The 21205-nt window shown below is 50.6% G+C and overlaps 1 protein-coding gene across 1 annotated transcript in view; it reads left to right on the forward strand.

Annotated features, from left to right (window-relative positions):
* The window catches only part of INO80D (INO80 complex subunit D), a 49319-nt gene extending 47468 nt beyond the window's left edge, over nucleotides 1-1851 (forward strand). The window contains exon 12 of the mRNA XM_082314346.1: nucleotides 1758-1851. The gene's annotated coding sequence lies outside the window, so the exon portion shown is untranslated. The remainder of the gene's footprint in view (nucleotides 1-1757) is intronic.
* The last annotated feature ends 19354 nt before the right edge of the window (nucleotides 1852-21205 follow it).

The following is a 21205-nucleotide window of genomic DNA, read 5'->3' on the forward strand; positions in this document are numbered from 1 at the left end:
GAGTACACTGAAAATGCCGCATCCAGACATCTGTCAAGACAGAGCGATGACAGAAAAGATCCGATGCTTCAAGTAAACAAAAAGGAGAGTCCAGCAGCATAAGTTCAATCCAATGTGGCTGGAGAAAATCTACTTCAAGCTTGTCCATTCTAGGGCATTTTCAAGTTTATGGGCCTGAGGCATTTGGACACTATAGGGGTAATAGTGACGAGGCAGTTCTGGGCTGTTATTGATGCAATTCTGTCTGTGCATGTGGATGTCACGAAGTTGATCCTAGAAAGTGCTCCTGTGTCAAGTAGCGCTCAAAGTCAAAATGGTGAGAGGAGAAAGACTTGACTGTTACAGAGAAAACAGTTGTTAAAAATCTGCTTTTAACAAAACAGCAAAAGTAAGTTGCTATTTGGTATAAGATTCGAGGCTGCGATGAGGAGTAAGAAGGTGGAAGTTAGGAAAATGTGGGCTCTTCTTTGGGGATAACTCCGTGGCAGAAGCAGAGTTGCCTGGTCTGGTCCCAAGCTGGGTCTTCTCCAGCGTGGGCTTGATGAGAGATGGGCCGAGACTCCTCTGCTGACTAAGGCAGAGACCAACTGAATCACCTAGGGTTTTCTCCCAGCACTTCCATGAACAACAAAGAAAGGCTGCTCTTTTAGAAAATGATTGCATGGCGCTCAGCCTGTAACTTTACAAAAACAACTGGCCATTGTTGTAGCGCTACATTTCAAAACACAAATAGGTTTTGTTGGAAGTATCAATTCAGGAAGAATTTGGTACATCTTTCTTTGTATTCTGACAGTCTTCTCAAGGTCCAACAGTAGCCTTTTAATAGTTGGCAATTATTTTCTCAGGAAAGCTCATTTAAGTTCCTACTTGAAAAGCAGGTGACATTTTGTTACAAGAGCAAGTGTTGCTCCTGTAGTTGGTGCAGCAATTGGAAGGAGAAACCTTTATTAAATTTGGGATCTGGCCTCCTGCAGAAGTGAAGACAACCTCTCTCTCTCCCTGCATAGTCATGGGCAATTGTCCATGGGGGGGGCATCTTCCACACTCCCCCCTGGAGCCTACACCCCAAGCACAGGGCTGGTACTCTGCAGCTGTCAGGTCTGAATTGGAGATATAAGATGCTTGTTTTAAGGGGCTAAGAGGTGGTGGTTGTGTTTACTGGCATGAGGTTCAGCCCAGGAATGGCTGCCCTGTTTTACTGCTACTGCTAATTTATGATTTGTGGAAGGTGCCAATGAAGAGTCTTGGTGCCACTGAATCTAGTAAGAAAATTGAAGTGATGTGCTAAAAATGTCCCTGAAAGCAAAGTAGCTTTCATATTCAGATGTATTCTTGTGCTTCTGTAGGGGAATAGTGGTACAAACTTTCTATGCCCACGTCCAAGAACTCCTTTGACAGATGTCCTTAGGACCAAGAGGCTTGCCTGTCCTCTTCACCCTTCACATCTCCCTTGCAATGGCTGCTATAGCCATTGGCATGGATGTGTACTCAGCCTGGCTCTGCTGCCTGTTTCTGCTCAGCTTGTGCACCAGCTTCAGGTTCTTGATTGTTAAAATTTAAAATTTAAAGCCCTGCTTTCATGCTGTGTAACTCTTGGTGGAAGAAACCCCTGTAACCCACCTGCAGCTGTCCCAGGGGCCTCTCGCAAATCTGATCTGCAGGGCCCTCTGTACTGTGGTGACTACCAGAAAGCTGACACTGGTTAGGCTGCTGATACAGATGTAGATGCTGTCACACTGATCAATATTTTCTCACAGCTCCCTTGTGTTCTGCAAGCCCACGGATCCTGGGAGGGTGCCATGAACTCCAGCCACTTCCAGCTTCCCCACTGCAGCCGCATTGGATGAAATGGGCCTCACAGCAGGAGAGAGCGCTTTGGTGAGAGGGAGGGGAGGGGGTCTTCCGAACCGCAGACTGGTGCTGTGAGCCCGCACTGTGACCCCAGGGAGGGCAGTAAGGCTTGTGAAGAGCACAACTGGCATCTGACGCGGCACCCTCTCCTGTCTTTATAGTCCTTCATCAGAGCATCTCTGTGGTACCTGGTAAAACAGAGTATGGCTCATGCTAAAAAGAATTTCACAGACGCAAAAAAAATCTCGATTTCTCTTGGTTTCTAAGTGTGTTGGAACATTTCTCTTCAGGCTGTGGCTTTCTTGCACTGAGGCTTTGCATGTGCCGAGAGCTGCAGTGCTTGTGAAGAAATGCATTGGGTGCAAACTCCAGCTTGAAGGGGGAGCATCAACTTTGTTTCACCCAGCAGGTGCCAAAGCATCAGCGAGAAGAAAGAGCCTGATTAATGTCAGATTTGGGCTGGTACTCTGCCAAAGTCTGATTTTGAGCTGTGAGTCTCAGTTACAATACCACCACGTTGGCAAAGTTGGTCCATGTTTGTGCCAGTGGAATTTGCACAGAACTGGACCCTGGAAATGTTCACGAATATTTCCCAAAGTGACTATTGTCACCATTTCTACACAAGGTATGTGGTACCTGATACAGCTTCCCTGTGTCCCTCCACGGCCAGCTTGGTGGTGCTGGTCCCTTCCAGTGCTGGGAGAGCTGGCTGAGACCAGGGACCTTGAAGCTGTTACCAGTTTTGGGCAGGTCTTCAAAATAATGCCTTTGTCAGATTTTGTTTTCCATTTGCTAATGAAAAATGTTCTTTGCCATCACCCTGCTAGGATGAACCCAACTAGGATGGGCAGAGAGGTTTGAGGGGTGATTCTTTAAGTGCCTAGAAGCATATGAATGGGTTAAATTCAAGACCTATGAGGCACTGGGGTTCTTCTCTGCACATTCCTGCTGCCTGTTGATGCAGACATTTAAACTTGCTGCCTGAATCAAGAGACACGTATTAGCATCAGTAGAGGAAATCTCCCTAAGTGTCGAGTCTTCTATAATTTGTGCTCTCCGCAATTTGCATGCATTTGCTACGGCTTCTTTAGTAAAGAGCTTTTCTAGTCCAGCTGAGTGTTCAAAGTCAGTAAAGCCACTTGACTTATATCTGAGAGCACTTGGTTGTTGGGGTTATTTTTTTGCCCCAACTAGTTTAATGCCTTGTTTAATCCTGCAGAATTTAATTTTTCTGTTAACCTGCATTTACTCAGTGGAGCCAGCCAGTTTCCTCTGTTATTAATCTCATTTTTTCTGCTCTCCCTTGGCTCCTACTGTTTAATATAGCTTTTGTGGTTTTTTTTCTTAACTCTTTTTTTTTCCCAATGTTTTGCCCATTCCATACAATGTTTTTGTCTTGTCTTCATCTCCTTTCCCCTCAGACTGCAACTAAAATTGTTGCTGAAGAGATTCTGGTAAGCAAAATTAGATTCCTAGAACTCAGAATTGTTCCTTGTCAGACCTTATCCTCTTCACTCGGCTCCTTTATCGCTACCAGCTCTGCCCAGGTATAAGGCCTTGCTTGGCAGAGCTACTCCTAATACCCCTAATTAAGAAATTAGAATCAGTCAAGGCCTTGTACAAATACATATGTTGTCTGAGGTAGGCCCTCTCAAAGATGATGGAGATGAGGATGTTGACAAAAAATCTCTCTCAGAAAAATTCAGCAAAGCTGCTGCGATATTTTGCATGCCTTGCAAAGCTGTCTGCCTGTAGCAAATTCCCTGTGATGACACGCCAAAAAGATGATGCCTTTATCAGACACCATTTCCCATTAAAAATGCTTAAAAAGCTAGCAGTCCTGCTCGTACCGGTTCCTGGTTTGCTGTGATGTTGGCTGCTTTCACACAGCCCCATGCTATGGGGAGCAGAGTGTTTCACAAAGACCACGCTGTGTCTCTTTAAGTATGTCCCTGTTTTTTGGGCAGACTTTGCCCACAGGCAGCACTGCTGCCATCTGCCTTTGCAGGTGACAAGAGAGTGGGGCTGGTGGGTGGCAGCTTAACTCTTACTCAACCAATTGAATACTTGCAGGCACTCTTTTCCTTAATTCCCCCACCCCCATCCCCCAGTAACATGGGATATTTATCCACAAGCTTTCTACCTGTCTCTTCCTGTTTCCTCCTGGATTTTGTGACTGGTGCTCTTAACCAATGCCAGAATCTGTATCTGGCTGCTCTAATCTGAGTTTGTAAGAGACAAACAACACATGGATCTTCTAGTGGCTCTAAATGTAATCATCTAAACTGTACAGAAAATGATGGAGGATACCAGCAGAAAAGAGCAAGTGACTCAGTGCGACTGAATCTGTTCAGCATCAGTGGGTGACACAAAAAGACGCTGTCCTTATCTTTCAGTTCTGGTGCCTGTATGCATTTTGGAAGCTCATCTCACAGGGTCTCTGTTGTCCCATGCACCTCACTGTCCCTGTGGCACCTGGCAGCACAGCTGGCTTCACCATCGCTTTGCATATCTTTGCTCCACATCTTCCTCCTTGTCTGTGTGCTGCCCAGTGGCTGTCTCCTCTGGTGGACACCCTGCAGATTTTGCTGTCTTACACCCCAACCTCCTCCAGCAGATCCAAGCTCTTGCTAGCAGCTCTCTCTGGTCTGCTTTCATCTCTTGTCCAAAGCTCCAGTTTGCAGTCCGTGGAGCTATGGCAGACAGTATTTTTCATTCTCTTGCTGCCTCATCAGCCCCCCCAGCCCATGTTGCTCACCCTGTCCTATATGGGCGGCCATCCAGGTGTGAGACTCCCTGGCTGGAAAACTGGTGGTTTTTAAACATCATGTCCCCTCCATGTTACTCTCTGGTTCTCTAATAGAAACACAGCCTGTGGTGCATAATTCTTAAATACATCCAAACTATAAAAGAAAATAATCTTTTTACTTTGGTCATGTCTAATGCCATAAAAATAAATCCACTCATTCATATAATTCATAATTCAGCCTTGTTTTCCCTCTGCCTCCTGTTTTTCCACCAGCTGTTTGGGACTCGATTTGCAGTGGAAGGTGTTGTTTCATGGAAGGGATGCACCGATGAGAGCAAATGGCTTCAACCTCTTGCACTCGGAGTATTAAGTTTTATGGCTTTCCCAGTGCTATAAAACCAACACATCCTATTTTATTTTTCATTTTGGACATCATTCTGTTTATTTTTCTTGCAAGGTTTTATATGAAGATAAGCGTTCTCAGAGTTTTTTGTTTACTCTGGGAAAATGGCTTGGCAAAGGAAAGTATTACTGTGCAAGGCCTGCATTATGAAATTGGTTTATGGCTGTAATTTTTATGTGAAAGATGCCAGACCGTTAACAATTGAGAATTAAGTTTTCTACTTCTATTTTCAAACTGGTAATTTGCTAATTATTTATCTAGGGATTATTCCTTGCTATTGGCCTATCTGTGTCCATGTCATACTTATAATAATCCTGCTGTCATGATCTATGCAGGAGAGAAACGCCATTCCCAGGGCAGAACTGGAGCAGGAAGGCAGCAGCAAGAGGAGGGCAGCAGTCCGAGAGCTGCCCTGCTCTCCTCCGCAGTCAGCCCGGCTGCCTCGCTGGTGGATGCATACGGCGTGCAGTGGTCAGCAGAAGCCCGTTTTCTCACAGGACGTAAGCTAGCATTAACACTGTTAACTGCAAAGGTCTTCTTGCCCCAGCTGCAGAGCAGGACCTGGGTGGATGCCTGCTGGGTTGCTCTCTGGGTGAAAGTGGCCTGCTTGCACCCACACAAATGTGCAATGGTGGAAGAGCGTCGTCGTTCAGGTATGGCTAAGGCAGGACTGTAGTATATTCTTGCTTGAGATTTAGGCTACTTTCTGCAACCCAAAACCAGGACCTGAAAGCCACGTTTTTGAATTGTTTTAACTTTATGGCTGTAGTCTGCGTTGAGTCCCAGACAGCACCACAACACAATGGCCGCCTGTCAAACTCACTCCCTGATGGCGAGACCTCTGTTGGATCAGAAAGCTTCAACTCAAAAGGTTTGAATTTTCTTTTTTCTTCACCAGTGAAAGCTTCCTGGCAGTGTGACACAGCTCACCTGTTTAGTCCCCCCAGGTCTGAACTACACCCAAATGGAGCCGTGTCCTCCAGACCGGCACTGGTGTCAACACTCCCCCACACTTGTGCCAGGCTGGCAGGGCTGTTTGAAGGGGCCTCGGTCAGAAGTGTGGTCCCCAGCAAGTACCTGGGAACTGCTGAATATGGTGTCAGGCCCTGGGAAGGAGCAAGCAGCGAGAACCCAGGCAGACAGCCAAGGGCAAGACAAAGGTGCTGCTGCTTGCCGCAGAGGGAGACTTGACCTACCTGGTCCATCAACTTTACTTTTGCATTCCTGGTTTTATTTCATTGCCCAAACTCTGCAAGGAGCAGCAGGCCGTTGTAAGAGGTTTTTGTAACATAAGCATTGCCTGAGTTTTTAATAATCTACCCAAAGTCGTTCCTGACCTGTGCCGGGTTTATTCCCGAGTGGCCGTGCTGGGGCTGCTGGCGAGCACCCGGCAGAAATGACAGCGACAGCATGTGAGCTGCAGGGCTGGGGCTGTGCAGGGGCTGTGCGGGGGACGCTGAGGAGGTGGACGGGGCCCTCAGTTCCAATTGTTCTTTTCAAACCCAGAAATTACATCTTGCAATATGTGGTATCATCTGTGCAGAGGCTCACATGTGCAGAACCGATGCTCCCCAAGCTGCGTGAGATAAGGGAAAGCGTGGGGAAGCGAAATATCTTTATTACTTTTTTCAAAGGGAGATTCTCTTTCACTTTTCATTTCCTCTTGCATTTCCTTTCTGTATTTGTGCTTTAACACTAGGTTTGATTCTGTCTTGATACCATTCAAGTGAAGGCTTACATATTTCATCAGGATTGTCTCTTTTGTTTTCAGGGCTGAAAGTCCCAAACAATATGAAGCAGTCACAGCCATGTACACATCTGGAGTCCTTTCATCTGCTCCAAACAGGCACTTTCCTTAATTCCTATTCACCCTCATTACTTAATTTCCTAAAGAGGCTGCAGCTCTTTAATGCCTGAGTGACGTATGTCAAAATGTCTCACTAGGCTCTTCCACTATGTGATAATTCAGTATATCCTGTTTCCAGAGCTGAGAAAATACATTTCCTTCACTTTAGCTCATTACTCTTTAGGAAATTGCTTTTCTTCAGTTATCCTGACAACCTGGATTTTGACAGCTCCATACTCGCTGAGTGAAGATCCTGCAGTCTCTGTAAACACTTTTTTTTCCTTGAGACTTCTCTGTTTGTCATCTATAATGCCCTTCCTAGAGAGGACCTTTTATTTGGGACTTTTCTTACCTCTGGTGATGGAGGCTGGGTGTCAGGACGCAATTTACAATGCTGATCCTGAATGTTTACAAAAAACTGTTTTACCGTCCCCTCTCCAACAGGATAATGTGTTGCTTTGCACGCTCACGGAGATCTCCATAGGTGAACTTGTATTACCCATTCCTGTGCTAATGTAACTTTTATGGCCAAGTTTTATAAAAAGAGCCATCACTTGCGTTGTCTGGAACAGGATCTTAAAGAAAGCATTAGCAGAGATAAACTACAGGGAGCACTCCTCAGCACTTTCTAATCCAAGAGCCACTTAACCTATCCGGAGGAAAAACCACAGATTATCTTGCAGAGAGCTGTCACAAGAGCGTTCACTTATGACCAAATACAGATGAGCCCAAACTTCAACGGCGTGAATACTGCTCTCCTTCCTCCTCTGCGCTATTGCTTGTGCATGTAGGAAGATGGGCTCCCCCTTTCCCACACCTCGTAGTCCCCTAGCCCCCTCCCCGGCAGCAGCTGGGGGAGCCGGCACAGCCCTCGCTGTGCTGGTTTGCTCAGTAACTCCAGCAACTTCTTGCTGGTCCTTTCCCAGTGCTTTGTGGTGTGCTCTGACCTTGTCTTAGGAGGCCAGGTCCAGAGGGAGTGTGGCCCCATGCTGAGACACCTGGCTATCTCATGGCTAGACCAGAAATGTCCTGTGCTCCTACACATGCTTCTTGATGCTGTAGGCTGCTAATAGCACCTTCCTACCTCTCAGGGACATCTTGAAGAGAAAGTATGTGACTGTGAGGAGTTCCCATGCCACGTGAGGGAGGAGGCAGCACAGATGGAAATCTAGACCAGTTCGTAAGAAGAAAACACTATACCAACATGAGGAACTGTTTATACTTAATGGGAATCTTGCATTTGAATCCTAGACCCTAGTAAGCCCATTTTTTCTTCAAAATTGCTTCACTTCACTCACATAAGGGTCATGACTGCAAACCGCCCCATCTCTTCTAGGGGCTGTCCTGACCCAGTCAGTTGTCTGTCTGCTGCAGAGATCCCATTTGCAAGCAGAGTGATTCTCCTTGTTTTCAGTTTCCATCAGCTCTAGGTGACAAGTTGGAGAACAGCAGTCCATGGCTCCCCCCAGCCTCTCTCGGGAGGTAAAAGGCTCCTGGCTCTTCTCTTTCACCATACCCCACCAAGAAATATATGTTTTATGGCAAAGTTTCCCCTTCTTCAACCAGCCCTCCACTGGTGACACTGGGTAAGATGCATTTATTCACTGGAGAGCTGCAGACACATGTTGATGTTATTCCCTTCCTAACCGCTGCTCTGAACATGTATCTCATTTTCAGGTGTAATGAACCTCTCTAAGCTTCTCCTTGTCTCATCTTCGACTCTAACATTTTTTGGCAGTTTCCCGTGACAGTCTGATGGGAAAGAAGCTTTGCTAGATGAGTGTACCTCTTGCTGATTGTTTTTTTCCTCTTCTGTGATGAAAAAGCTCCTGTTGGGTATTCATCGCCTGGGCTCTCCTTCAGGAGAGAAGACAGACTGGCTGGTGGCAGCTTCAGCATTAACAGGCTTTCAGGTAAGTGGGTCTCATGGTCCTTTTAGGGACATGGCAACTGTGCCTGCCTGGCTCTGCAAGGGGCACTAGCTGCTCTGTCCTGCTGGTGTGGCTCTTCCGCAGGCTTCACCAGCTTGCCTTAGTTTGGTCCTGGGTTTCGTAGCTGTTTTGCCACTGCTTTTAAGGCAGCCTCAAACCCGCAGGTGTACTCTCCTGTTGACAATTTTTTTCTCCTGCAGTTAAAACCAGACACCAAACTGTGGGGAAAATTAATGGCACCTGCAAATTACGTACACTTAAATACCGAGCTGCTTCATTTGCAAGTACAATCAGGTATTTTGGTGTCTGAGGCCTGTGCCCTCATGCATCTGCATATCTTAAGCATGTAAACAGCTGGAATTTGCTCCGCAGACCCGCTGGCATTGGCAGGCAGGCGTGCTGGTGTGGCCGTGCACAGCACAGTGGAGACAGCTCCTCTGCGCCCCCGGTGTTGTGCATGTGATGTTGGCGATCCCTGCCAAAAAAAGCAGCTCCTGCTCTTACTCTGTCCTCCAGTGGCTTTGGGAACAGCTCTCTGTGGTTCCCTTCAGCACACCTGATTGTTGCTGAGGACCCAAGACTCACCTTGGACCTTGCACCAGGGTACCCTAGTCCAGCTGAGACCCTGCACCACAGCCAGAAGGTGAGATTTAGGTCTGGGAGACCTGCCTGGCCCTTGCTGAGCTCAGCATCAGCCTTGGCCACTTATGTAGAGGACCCACATGCCCTCAGCCAGGGGTGCAGTTTTCTGGAGCCCATCAGGCCCTCTAGATTGCCTTGGCTCTGCAGAAGGGCAGCGTGTGCGTGGTGTGCAAGCAGTTAAATTGAGCAGGGATGCGTTGCTCTTCCTCTCTGTTGTTTTCCCCCAGCTAATCTCAAGTCATTTTCAAAGCTCATGTTTTGATCGTGCTGTATACAGCAAACATAACATCTCCACACCCTCATCCTGGCAGCACGTGGTAACGCCATTGCTGCGCTTGCTATCAGCATGCACGGCTTTCTGCCAAGCCCTGGGGCTTGGGGCAGTGGGCAGAGCTGGCTCATGGTGTTCCCAGGCTGGCACAGGGCTCAGACAGCTCCAGTGCCCACACAGCCCATCCAGGAATCAGGGAATTCAGGTGGATGTTGCTCCCCGGCCCCACGCACCCTTCAGAGATGGGTAGCGACAACAGCCGCTTCCTTGAGGAGTGGGAAGAGGGGAGCTTCGGCAGTGGGACGGGGAGGGGGGTCACATCACTGGCTGAGGCAGTAACTTGGTGCAGCCATGCCCGTGGCAGCCCCGAGCACTCACCTGTGGGGCTGCTGGGGCAAGGGCCCGCAGGGATTTCCTGGAGAAAGGGAAACACTGTTGTTTGAATCCAAAATGAGGTTTTAGGCACCTCCCGTGCCAGGTTGCTTTGCGGGTGGCTGGAAAGTCAAAGGCTCACAGCACCGTTTTGTCCCCTGGGCTCTCTGCTGCCCCGCCGGGAGCTGGAAGCCTCAGGGACGTGGCTGTGCCCAAGTCTCACTGCAGGGGCCGGCAGGGTATGGGACTGACCTTGCCTCTTCAGCGTTACGAACACGTGGAACATAACACATGGCAAATCCTGATTTTAATTATAACATTTGTTTGCTAGAGCAGCTGCTCAAACCCTGAGCCCCCTTGCCCTCCATCCCATAGGGGTAAGGCTGAAGGGCTGCCTGCGCATCCTCCTGCAGCTGAGGCTGGCGGTGTTTCCTGGTCCCTGTGGGGCAGCTTTGATCCCCGGTGGCGAGCAGAGCAGCCCTGTGCTTGGCTGGGGGATGGCAGCTGCCCTCCTTCTCCTGCCCCTGCTTCCTCACATCTCAGAAAGGGCTGAGACTGCCGTCTCCTCCGTGGTCCGGCCGTGGGCAGCACTGTGCACGGCTGGTGTTCACAGCCTCATGGCACGGCCCTTGCGCTGGATAAGAGGGAAACACGTTTCCCAAGCTGAATTGCTGCGAAAACACTGGGCTGAGCGCGCAGGTGGGATAGGCGAGAGCGAGCTGCTGTGGAGGTGGCTGCCCTGCAGGACAGATGGACGATGTGAAATCATTAGACAGGCGAGTGAGCCATGATCAAACAAAGCAGAATTACCTGCAAATGCAAAAAATCAAAGCATGTCGGGGAAAGCAGAAACACAGAAGGGATAAAGAGCTCAGCATTAGCCTCCTCTTGGGAAGAGTGTCAGGGCAATAATAACTTGCCGGGGCTTTGATTTCTGGTGAATGCCTACGACGTGAGTGATTTGTTCGCTGCTGGCAGAAGATTTTGTTGGGGGTGAGGAGACCAGGGGGAGCAGCCCACGCTCGTCGGCTCTCTCCAGATAAGGAAGTGTTTGATGTTGCAGCACTCTGCTGTCGGAGCAGGGAGAGCTGATGGGCTGCTCTGCATGGGCACTTCAGTCCAGCCAGCAGCACGCAAGGTCCTTTATTACAGTTTCTTATTATTATTGTAATTGTTGTTATTATTATTATTACTATTATTTGTTATTATGGACACCTGCCAAGACACACAGGCCATTTTTTCTGCCTTCCTAAATGTCAGCAGTTATTTTGTTAGCAGTGAATCTTTGGCAGGTATCTGGGCAAGCCACAGCCTACCCTGCCTGTGTGCTGATGTGGGGGTGTTCACAGGGGGCTCCTCAGCGTGAACTGGGCCAGGCGTGTAGCGGGGTGTGTGCACATCCATAAGACAGACTGTAATTTCTTAACTTTCTTGCTCTTTCCTCCACACTGCCATGCTCAGACCAGGCAAAATTCAGTTCCGGTACATGGAGAAATATGTTTCTCCATACCCTTTTGGATGCCCAGGCCTTGGGGTCTCACAAGGCTGCGGGCTGGATGTGTTTGTGTCAAGCTCCTGATACATCTGTGGAAAGTCAGAGATAAAAGACTTTAAAGTCAGGGTGTTTTCAGGTGCAGAAAAACTGACTAAGACCATTCCGCATCCTCTGCACAGGACTCCTGCCGGTGCAGCACATGCTAGCTCGGCCATCAGCCCTCCTTGGGCCCTGTCAAGGTGCAGGCATGGCATGCGGTACCGGCTCTGAAATGCACCACACACAGCAGCAGGAGCGCTGCTAGACCGCAGGAAAGTCTGAGTTGCTGATGAGGCTGTTAGCACTCTTTCGGTTGTCTTAATGTACAAGTCCTTATGAGAAGACTCTGGCTTAATCTCAGCTCAACTGGAAAAATGCTGATGACTGGAAATGTCATCAGCTGCCTGTGGGCCAGGCTGGCCCTGAGCTGATAAGGAGCAACGCAGAATAAAAATGTCAACACAAAACTAGAGAAATACAGAGGCTGGTTGCATCTCTTCTGCATCCTGCAGGAAGCAGCGCCCTTCTGCTGCCAGCCCTTCCAGCAGAGCTAGACTTTCCCTCAAGTCTCAGCAAGAAACTCTGCTCTCTCTTAGAAAGGAGAAAAGTGGCTGATCTCATGGCTGCAGAGAAAAACCAAAGCTCTTGCCCCATAGACTCAAACAAAGAGGGTAAGCAAACCCAACTTTTGTTGCTTTCTTTAACTTTTTAAGGCAAATCTTGTGATGTTCTGCGTTAGAACCTTGTTTTCTTGAAGCCCTGGTAGATGGTGGGGGAAGGAGATCCAACCAGAAGGAGAGCCAGCCTACCTCCCTCATTGGCCACCTGGACGGTGGGCTTGGAGCACCACCTGGGCACCAGGTTTGAGCAGCAGCTCCTCTTGCCCCTTTGGGGTAAAGGCAAAGTGTGCACTCAGGACCCCATAGGAACACCAGATACTGCGGCCCTTGGGCAAGGAGTAATGCCAGAAGTAACTATCTAATATGTTCCCTCTGTGGAGGGAGGGACACATTAATTCTCCATGGGGAATGAGGTGCATAGCTCAAACCTTGCAATTTCCAGAGCAGAACAGTGTCTGAAAATGTCACCTGGGATTTGAATCTATGTCCCTTCTCCATGTTTACAGAGAAAATAAAATCTAAAGAAGTTTAGGGAACTATACTTGCACAGCCAGCAGATAAGTAGCTTATGACCTCAGGAAAGCAACCTGTGAACATTTCCATCTGTGTTTTAGTGAGGAATCTTTGAAAGAAAGACAGGAGCCGGGGAGAAGAGAGGCACAGAGTGATTTACAAAGGCTGCAGCTGGCATCAATGCTGGCTTTATGTCACTAAAGCACCGGGGTTTAGGATGGACGCATTCCTCACCCCGCTGGAGTCCTTGGCCAAACTCTGACCCTGGGATTTGCCTGCTCTGCCCAAGGCACAGGAGCCACCCGGGTTGGTCTCCTCGTACCATGTCGCACCAGCCCTGATGTCAGCTCTGCCCTGCGAGGCCCCGTGGGCGCGTCGCGCATCCGGCGTGCGTGCCCAGCGGGCAGCGCGACCTTTGCGGATGGTCTTCTAGGGGCTGTCCCTCCTCCGGCCGGGCGTGCGGGGACAGCCCGTTGGCGGCTCAAACGCATCTCCCTGACCGAGTTCCCCGCACCTTCCCTTTTGCAGTGTGGGCCCTCACGCCTAGATGTACGGGACCGTCTTATAGATTAAACCCCCGAACTCGCTGCCTGGTTCGGGTCCCGTCTTCACAGATAGGGGCCCTGTGGGCAGCCGAGCGGTGGCTCCTGATTTACGGCGCTGTCGGGGAGATCTGGGCGAGGGCCGGCAGCTCCTGGCGGCAGCAGCAGCAGCCGTGTCCCGTCGCCAGCGGGGCACTTTGCGAGGGGCTGCGGGCCCCTCCGCGGGCTCGGCTGGGCGCAGGGCCCGGCCCGGCCCCGCTAGGTGGAGCTCGGGGCTCACGCACCGGCCCGCGGCCTCCGCGCTCCGCCCGCCGCCGGCGGGGCTCCCCCGGCGCGGCCTTGCCCTCCGCGACTCGCCCCGCCCCGCCCCGCCGGCCCGGCCGGGCTGCGGCCCCGGAGCCGCGCCGAGCCGTGGGGGAGAGGGGGCTGTGGGCCACGCCTGCCCCTCGCCCGGCGAGCGGCCCTGGGGGGGGCGGGTGGAGCCGGCGTGGGCGCTGCCCCTGCGCTGGGGGGCTGAAAGCGGCAGCGCGGGGCTTGGGTGGCAGCCACCGGGGAGCGGGCAGAAAACGGGTGCCGGGAGAGCAGGGGGACGCGGCGCGGTGGCGAACGGTGGCGTGAAAAAGGGTTGGCGTGAAAAAGGGTTGGCGTGAAACACGTCACCTCGCTGTCCGGCGCTGCCGCGTGTCTGTGGGGCGCTGTGGCAGAGAGGAGCTTTAAGGAGAGCTGGGAAGGTGCGCAGAGGGGTGGCCTTGGCGTCCAGCTGCTGGTGTGGGGATGTCGGAGAAAAGAGAAAAGCTTTGCTAGAACTCTTGTTTTTCAAATGGATAATTTAATCGGTGACATTAAATCCTCCCAATTATCTCGTGCCATGGGGTACTGCCTATTATTAATTTACTTCATATAAATCCATCAAGCAGTTGTCACACAGCAAGTAAACAAAAGCACCCCAGAGTTTTGATGGGGCCACATAAAAGTAATCGAAGAGGTTAATTATCGCTGCTAATCAGTTGCTTTGCAGACCGGGTCGCGCACAGCACCGCCTGGTGCCCTCGGTGCTTGGAAAGCCGGGGCGGTGGGGCTGGGGGAATGGCAGGGGCAGAGGGCAGGGAAGCCCCGCCATCGGCAGGACACTCATGGAGGGATGGGTGGTTGGGTGTCACTGTCTCCAGGCTGGGACAAGGAGGTTTTGTGGAGGCCTCTGGACAGCAGCGGTGTGACCCGGAGCGTGTTTCCGTACCTACCAGAGCGATTTGCTTAATCAGCCTTGACTTCCTGCTCCATCAGCCCGCTCCCCTGGCGGGGCAGCGCGGCCGGAGGGGCTGCCAGGGGCTGCCGGGGGAAGATGAAGGTTCAGAGGTTGGAAAACTTTCCCTGAAGGGAGCCACGAAGGAAGTTTAAACTAATTTAGTATAACAAAGGAAAGGTTAAGAGGTGACTGGATCATCATCTCTAAGTACTTATTTAGGAATGAGACTTCTGGGAGCAGAGGGCTGTTTAATTTGGAGGACAAAGGCATAACAACATACAATGCCTGAAAGATGAAGACAGGCAAAAAAAGGGGCGTCTCCCCTGTTAATGCTTAAGGTTATCTACTAATGTACTCGGGGATGGTAGAGTTTCCATCCTTCATTATCTTTAAATCCAGCTTGAAAGTCTTTCTAAAAGACATGCCTGGGGTCAGACAGAAATTATGGAGTTGTGATTCTGTGGCCTGTGTCTTGCAGGACTTCATGTTCAATGATTTTATCTGATCCTTTGGCCTTAAGATCTATACATCTTGCAATAGCTAACAGCTGCCGCAAACCTGCTAAATCCATCTGCTAGTTTGTAGATGACCATGATGTGATACGCTTTGTGTCCACCTCACCCTAAAATATGGTCCTGATATGATCCAGCCAGGACCGCTGTGCCATTGCAGACAGCAGGGCACCCCTTGAGCCCCCCTTCTCTCTCAAACAGATTTCAGTGGTGCAGCATTTTTGCCACGCTAGTTTTCTGTCGCAGGATGGCTGAAGACTTGCTGCTGCACAATTTGATGAAAGCATGTTTTGTGGTCTGGGCTCTACTGTTTGCCAAGGACTGCTGAGGTATACGGCATCATCTGCAGAGACCGTATGGCTTTATTTCTGCTGAGCTCTGGCTACTCTGAAAAGTGACCGTCACTGAAATGGTGTGAACCAATACCTGCTTTTACAGAAAACTTTACGGTTTGGGAGGAGTCCTCTCTTGCCCTCAAGAAATATTCAGGTTTCTGTTGGCCAAGTCCAAATTTGCCTGATGGGGGCACGAACCTAAAGCCCTCAGCTGCCAAATCCTCCTGATTTAAGGCTGCTGCTTGGGTTGAATTTCTTCTCCTCGGAGTCCTTGAGCTGCTCAGCTGAGCGTTGTGTTAATGCTGGGCTTTGAATTTGCTATTCCTCCCTTGAATTGCTATGCTCTGTTGCCCAACCATGCGGTAGTTCCTCAGCTAATGTAAATCAGTTTAGCTCCACTGCCTTTGCTCCTCTGTCACGTGCCGTCTCCCTGCAGCCCGGCGCCCTGAGGCAGCCACCACAGCAACCTCACTTGCCCCCATGGGCCCTGCATAGGAAGGTGAGGTTTAGCTGGAGATGCCAATTAAAGGGCAACCCCAGTTGGCTGGGGCAGAGCTTCAGTGGAGCGATGCTCTTGTCATCTCAGTCCTGGGGCCAGCACGGGGCTCTCATATCTCCCACCCTTTGGAACAGGCAGGTGAGGTGTTGCTGTCTGTCAGCCGCCTCAGTGCTGGCGGTGTGGAGGATTCACCCTGGTGAATGTGGCCACAAGCAATACGTAAGAAGGCAGCGTCCCTGCGCGAGGTCCTTGACTTCAGCAGGCTTCCTGGTGGATTCAGACTTCCAGCATGACTCAGGGTATTGCAGTGTATCCTTAAGATAACATCTTTTGCTTGCCAACATGTAGGCTGGCTGCCAAAGGTGGGGGAGGAGATATGTTGCGAGTCTTCTGTATGTGCTCATAGTAAATAGATACATGCCAAATTGATTGCACTTGCCTTTCTATTTCTCCACTAGGAATTGAAGGAAGAGAAGAAGTAGTCCCCTGTGGTCTGCCCCAAACCACTGCCCCAAACCACTTGGTTCCTTGGGTGCCTGCAGCCGCCTGCCGCTGCTGCAGCCAGCACACACCCCAGAAACAACTGCATCAGGATCCAGTTTTTGCAGTGTGGTTATAGATCCCTGACCCACCGACCAGGATGCTCTCCCACTCCACATCTGAACATACTGCTGGGTGAAAGAGATGCTGGTGTCCCTGGTTATGGGTGAAGGGAACCGGGGTGCAGCAAGACAAAGTGATGTGGGGGCACCCTGCCCGGGTCAGCCCTTGTCCTGCAGAGCTGAGCAGCGTGCTGGGCCAGCTCAGCCCCACCTCATGCCCTTGATCCTTGCCTACTCGCAAAACCCCAGGACAGCATCAGTTTTTGATCTACTGCCTCGTTGCCAAACCATTAACTTTTCCAGTTTAAACGCTTAATACAATGGCCTTATTTTGAAGACTGCCAGCTGAGCTGCCTCTGCTTAGGACTATCATTTCCAACTGTTCTCTGGCAAGATGCTTTCTCAAATGATTTAAAAAAAATAATCAAAGTTGTAACCACATCTGTGGCTGCCTTATCTCTGGGAGCAGGGAAAATTAGCTCCGAGGCTGTGAGGTGCTTTCTGAAATGGAAGTCTTCTCCTGCAGACGGCACAGCTCCTGGCGGTGGAAAGACCAGCCACTAATGTGGCTCTCGCTGAAATTTCTGGCACTGGTGTTCTGCAGCTGAGTGAAAAGAGCAGCCTAAAAGCCACCTGATTTAGGCTGTTATCCTAAATCAGCTGTGGGTTCTCTTTATGCACACCATCCAGCTGTGCTGATACATTGGCAGGCCGACCCGGTAAGGAGATCTATAGTGTTAGTGAGTGGTTTTACTTAAATGCTTCTCTTTTTTCTGTTAGTTCTTCCCAGGCTGCAATATCAGTCCTCCACCCTTTCCTAGCACAGCTGGCTGAGGAGGAAGCAACACAAATTTTTGCCTCAGAAGAGAACAGCAAAGGTACAGAGCATATCTGGAGCCATCTCCTGTGCATTGCTCCTGAATTAGTGGGCCAAATTGTCTGCTGGTGTAAAAAAACCACCTCAATGGCATACCAATGAGGTTACACCGGTTTACTGCAGCTGAGGCTCTGTCCCCGTCATCTCTAGGAAAAGTTGATTAGGTCCAGTGGATTGCTGACTTCTTTTATGAAGAAGCTGTAAAAAGTTCTTTTCTTCTGCTAGCGCTTCTCTCCAGGGAGTTGTTGGCAGAGAGAGGCGAGTCTCTCAGCAATAATACATTTCAAAGTTATTATGCCAGCAGAAAAGAAACACAAGGATTTGAACTTGCTAATATATTTTTTTTTTATGGCAGGCCAGAACACTAAAGGGACCACCCCCCGCCCCACCACACAGACCTTCCTGGGTCTGCAGGGTGCCTGGCTTGCTGCACCGTGGGGTGGCAGCAGCTGTGACCAGGACCCTGTTTTGGGTGTAATCCCGGAGGGAGGTGGTAAGTGTGGCTCTTGGTTTCGTTGGCTTGGTCCCGCCACCAAGCTGGCTCCCACACTGGCTGGGAGGGATGGAGATTTGGATGGAGCTGGCCCAGCCTCTGGGCATGTCCCTTCTTCTGGCTGCAAACAGATGGGGTCACCTTCTCCCTCCACCCCACAGCTGTAACAAACCTGCTGGTCATGGTGACACATTTGGGTAGCAAACGCTGCAGCCGAGCCCCAGTCTTTTGCTGCTGTGGTAGTAATAGTGCTTTCACGTAGGAAATGAGTGAATTGTCAGCTGAGACCTTCTCTTTTTGTAATGATTAACCCTCCGCTAATGATTTGATATAATATTAGGCGACGCTGAGTGCTTCGATATTGATGTTTAATGTGGTCCAAAGCAAGGGCTCAGGAAGCAATAAAGATTTACTCCAGCTAATGTGCAAGAGCCGGGTTGTCCCTGGGCCCCGTGCTAGCCGACGGCCTAAGGTGTTTGCCGTGGAGTGGCAGCCTCGCCTAACGGAAGCTGAATTTCTGGCTAATAATTTAATGAAGGCTTCGCTGTATTTCCAATTACTGGAAAAAGCCATGATTCTTTTTTGCTACGTGTTATAAAATCAGCCCTTCATACTCCATGGAGCCAGGGGAGAGCACCTCATCCCTCTCTTTGAGCTCCTAATCGGTCCTGCAGCAAAGCCTGTCCACCCTGCAGTGATGTGCTGGGGCTGTACGCAGGCACTGCCCACAGGGCTGGGAGCCGGCTCCCAAACGGAGGAGGGTAGCAGAGGGTAGCAGAGGTGGAGCACCGCACTGGGGCACCTACCAGGCCCCAGGACCCTCCTGGCCCTGCATATGGCTGAGGTAGATGGAGCTGGTGCAGACTGGCGCCACAAAGAAGGTGGCGTGGGAGGAAAACTTGGAAGGACAAATTACCGCGAGTATTGATTCCCCCGCTGCTTGCAGAGGGATTTCATTTAGCAACATTGCCAATGACATTATGTGCAGGATCTTGTCCATGGCTGGTTCAGTGGCATTAAGAGAATTACTTTGGCCTAATGAATAGGAATAAAAATATTTCAACCTCCTCCCTGGAAAGTAGTGGTGGATCATCAAGTGTGCAGCCAAGTTCAGGTGTAGTCACTTGCCAAGTGAATGCAAATGACAGGTTGTTTTATTTAATGGAGACCATGGTATGTTGGCCAAAACTGTTGTCTCTTTTTTCTGTGGATTGGTTCCCCCCCACTTCTAAATCAGACTTTGTTTCTGCTCCTGACTTTTTTTTTTTGATGCAGAAGAGATTTTTGCTGACTCCTGCACTGAAATCTGCCTGTAGATTGCACCAGAACTCCTCCATCAGCTGTATTTTATGCTGTGCTATGGGAAGAGGCAGGAGCTGGTGTGCTGGTGATGGTCGGTGCCAGCTTGCAGTGGAGCCAGAGCTCCCTGTCTTCTTCCAGCTTGGAGCTAGTGAGATGCTCCATCAAAGTCACTGCTGCCCCATCCCACTGAGACCAAGGGGACATTGTGGAACCCCACACCCTGGCATCGGGCCCTTTGCTGGCATGGTGGCGTGGGAGCACCTGGGCTGCGATGCACTTGGGTTTGGACAAACCACTCGCTCTTGCAGCACACCATCACCTCTGCTGTTCAGCTGCCATTTAGCTGGGCGCCTGCCACCTACTCCCCTCCAAAGCCCATCCCTCCTCCTCCGGCACAGCCTGTGGAAGTGCCGCTTCCCTGAGCCACTGCTGTTAACCAGAGGTTTGTAGGGGTAAAAGCCCCTGCGAAGGGCCAGCCCCTCAGCTGCTGTACACGCACACAGCCCGAATGCCAGGCAGGTGCACTGGGCTGCAGGGTCTGGGTGGTGCGAAAGCAGGGCTGAACCCCCAGCCCAGCGCAGGGTCCAGCAAACCGAGGCCAGGGACGCTGGGGGCAGGGAGGCTCCCACCTGATCCAGGCCTTAATTTATGCTACACTACACCGACTTATTAAACACAGGCCATGCCTCACCACGGCTCACAAACTAGATCTGCATGAGGCAGAATACTGACCATCACGAACAAGCATTTTCAGATGGGCTGCGGTGTTTTGCTTCATACAACAATGATGATTTGTAACAGCCATGGCTGAGGGTGGGTTTTTCCCCTGTCCTTTTGTAAAAAACAGATAGTGTTTGCAAAGTAAACTCTAACATTTCAGCTACAGACCAGTCACCTTTCAAAGGAAATGGCTGTGACTGCTCAGCGGCGGTTAATCCTTGCATGGAGATTTTTGCTTAAAGAGCTGGAAGGAGGTGGGGGTTTTGTTTATTTGTTCAGAATCAGGGTACTTTCCTAATTAATTTTTTAGTTGACAGGGAGCACAGGTTTCTGCTTTGTTTCGCCAAGTGTTTTGATGTATGAGCAGAGATGTCACGCGGGATGTGTGTTTGCAAAAGAGGCTGACGGGAAAGATCAAAACTGATTTGTTACATTTGCAGAGAAGGAGGCTCCATATCCACAAAACAGAGTGGAGAGTGACTGAAGGCCCCAGACACCAGCATTTTGGAGCTGAAATTGTGGCTGTAAGCTGGTGACCAAAGTCCTGTTGACCTTGCAGAAGCCGTGATTTCATGCCAGGTGTGTATCACATCCTGGTCCCCCTTCCCAGCCCCAGTCTCTGACCTGCCCCGGACAATGTAACTCAGCACAGCTCTGGGCCCTTCTCCTGCAGGATGAGCCCAAGGGCTTCTCCTGCTTCAAGGCTGGGCAGAGCAGGGGCTGCTGGGCGGTTTGGGAATGAGCTATGCTGGGAGAGATGCTAGACAGGTCTCCAACCATTTGCAAACCAGCTGCAAAATCATGCTGACAATAGGCCTGCAAAGCCGCCTTTTGGCTGGAACCACGCCTGGAAAATGTATTTCCCAAGTGGGGACTTCAGCAGTTACAAATCCCTGTCTGATGTGGTTGAAGGACATGGCAAACACATGACCCATTACCATGATCTGCCAGGCTGGATCCTGCTAATGTGCTTGTTTAACCCTCTCTGACACCACCCAGAAGCTTCTGCCTCCGAGTGCCACCAGCGTCAGCCCTTCCTGGCGCAAAACCCCCATCCCCACAGGCACGGGCAGATGGGAGCTCCCCGGAGGAGAGCTGGCTCAGCTGCTGGGAAAGCAGCAGTGGAGAGCATGGGAACGGGTGAGGAGCTGGCTGTCCTGCTCCCACGGAGAGCCCGAGAGCGACTGCTCGTCGCGAAGGCTCACCAGGGTGGTGGCACCGCGGCTCCTTGGGGTGGGGCAGGGGATTGTCACCTCTTTCCTGACATGTGACTGCTTCTGAAGGCTGTCAGTCCCCCTGGCTCTTTTTCTGCTGCCTAATCCTTTGCTTGCAGCCTTTGTCCTTC

Source organism: Platalea leucorodia (genome assembly GCF_965183815.1).
Source record: "Platalea leucorodia genome assembly, chromosome: 5".
NCBI classification, from domain to species: Eukaryota; Metazoa; Chordata; class Aves; order Pelecaniformes; family Threskiornithidae; genus Platalea; species Platalea leucorodia.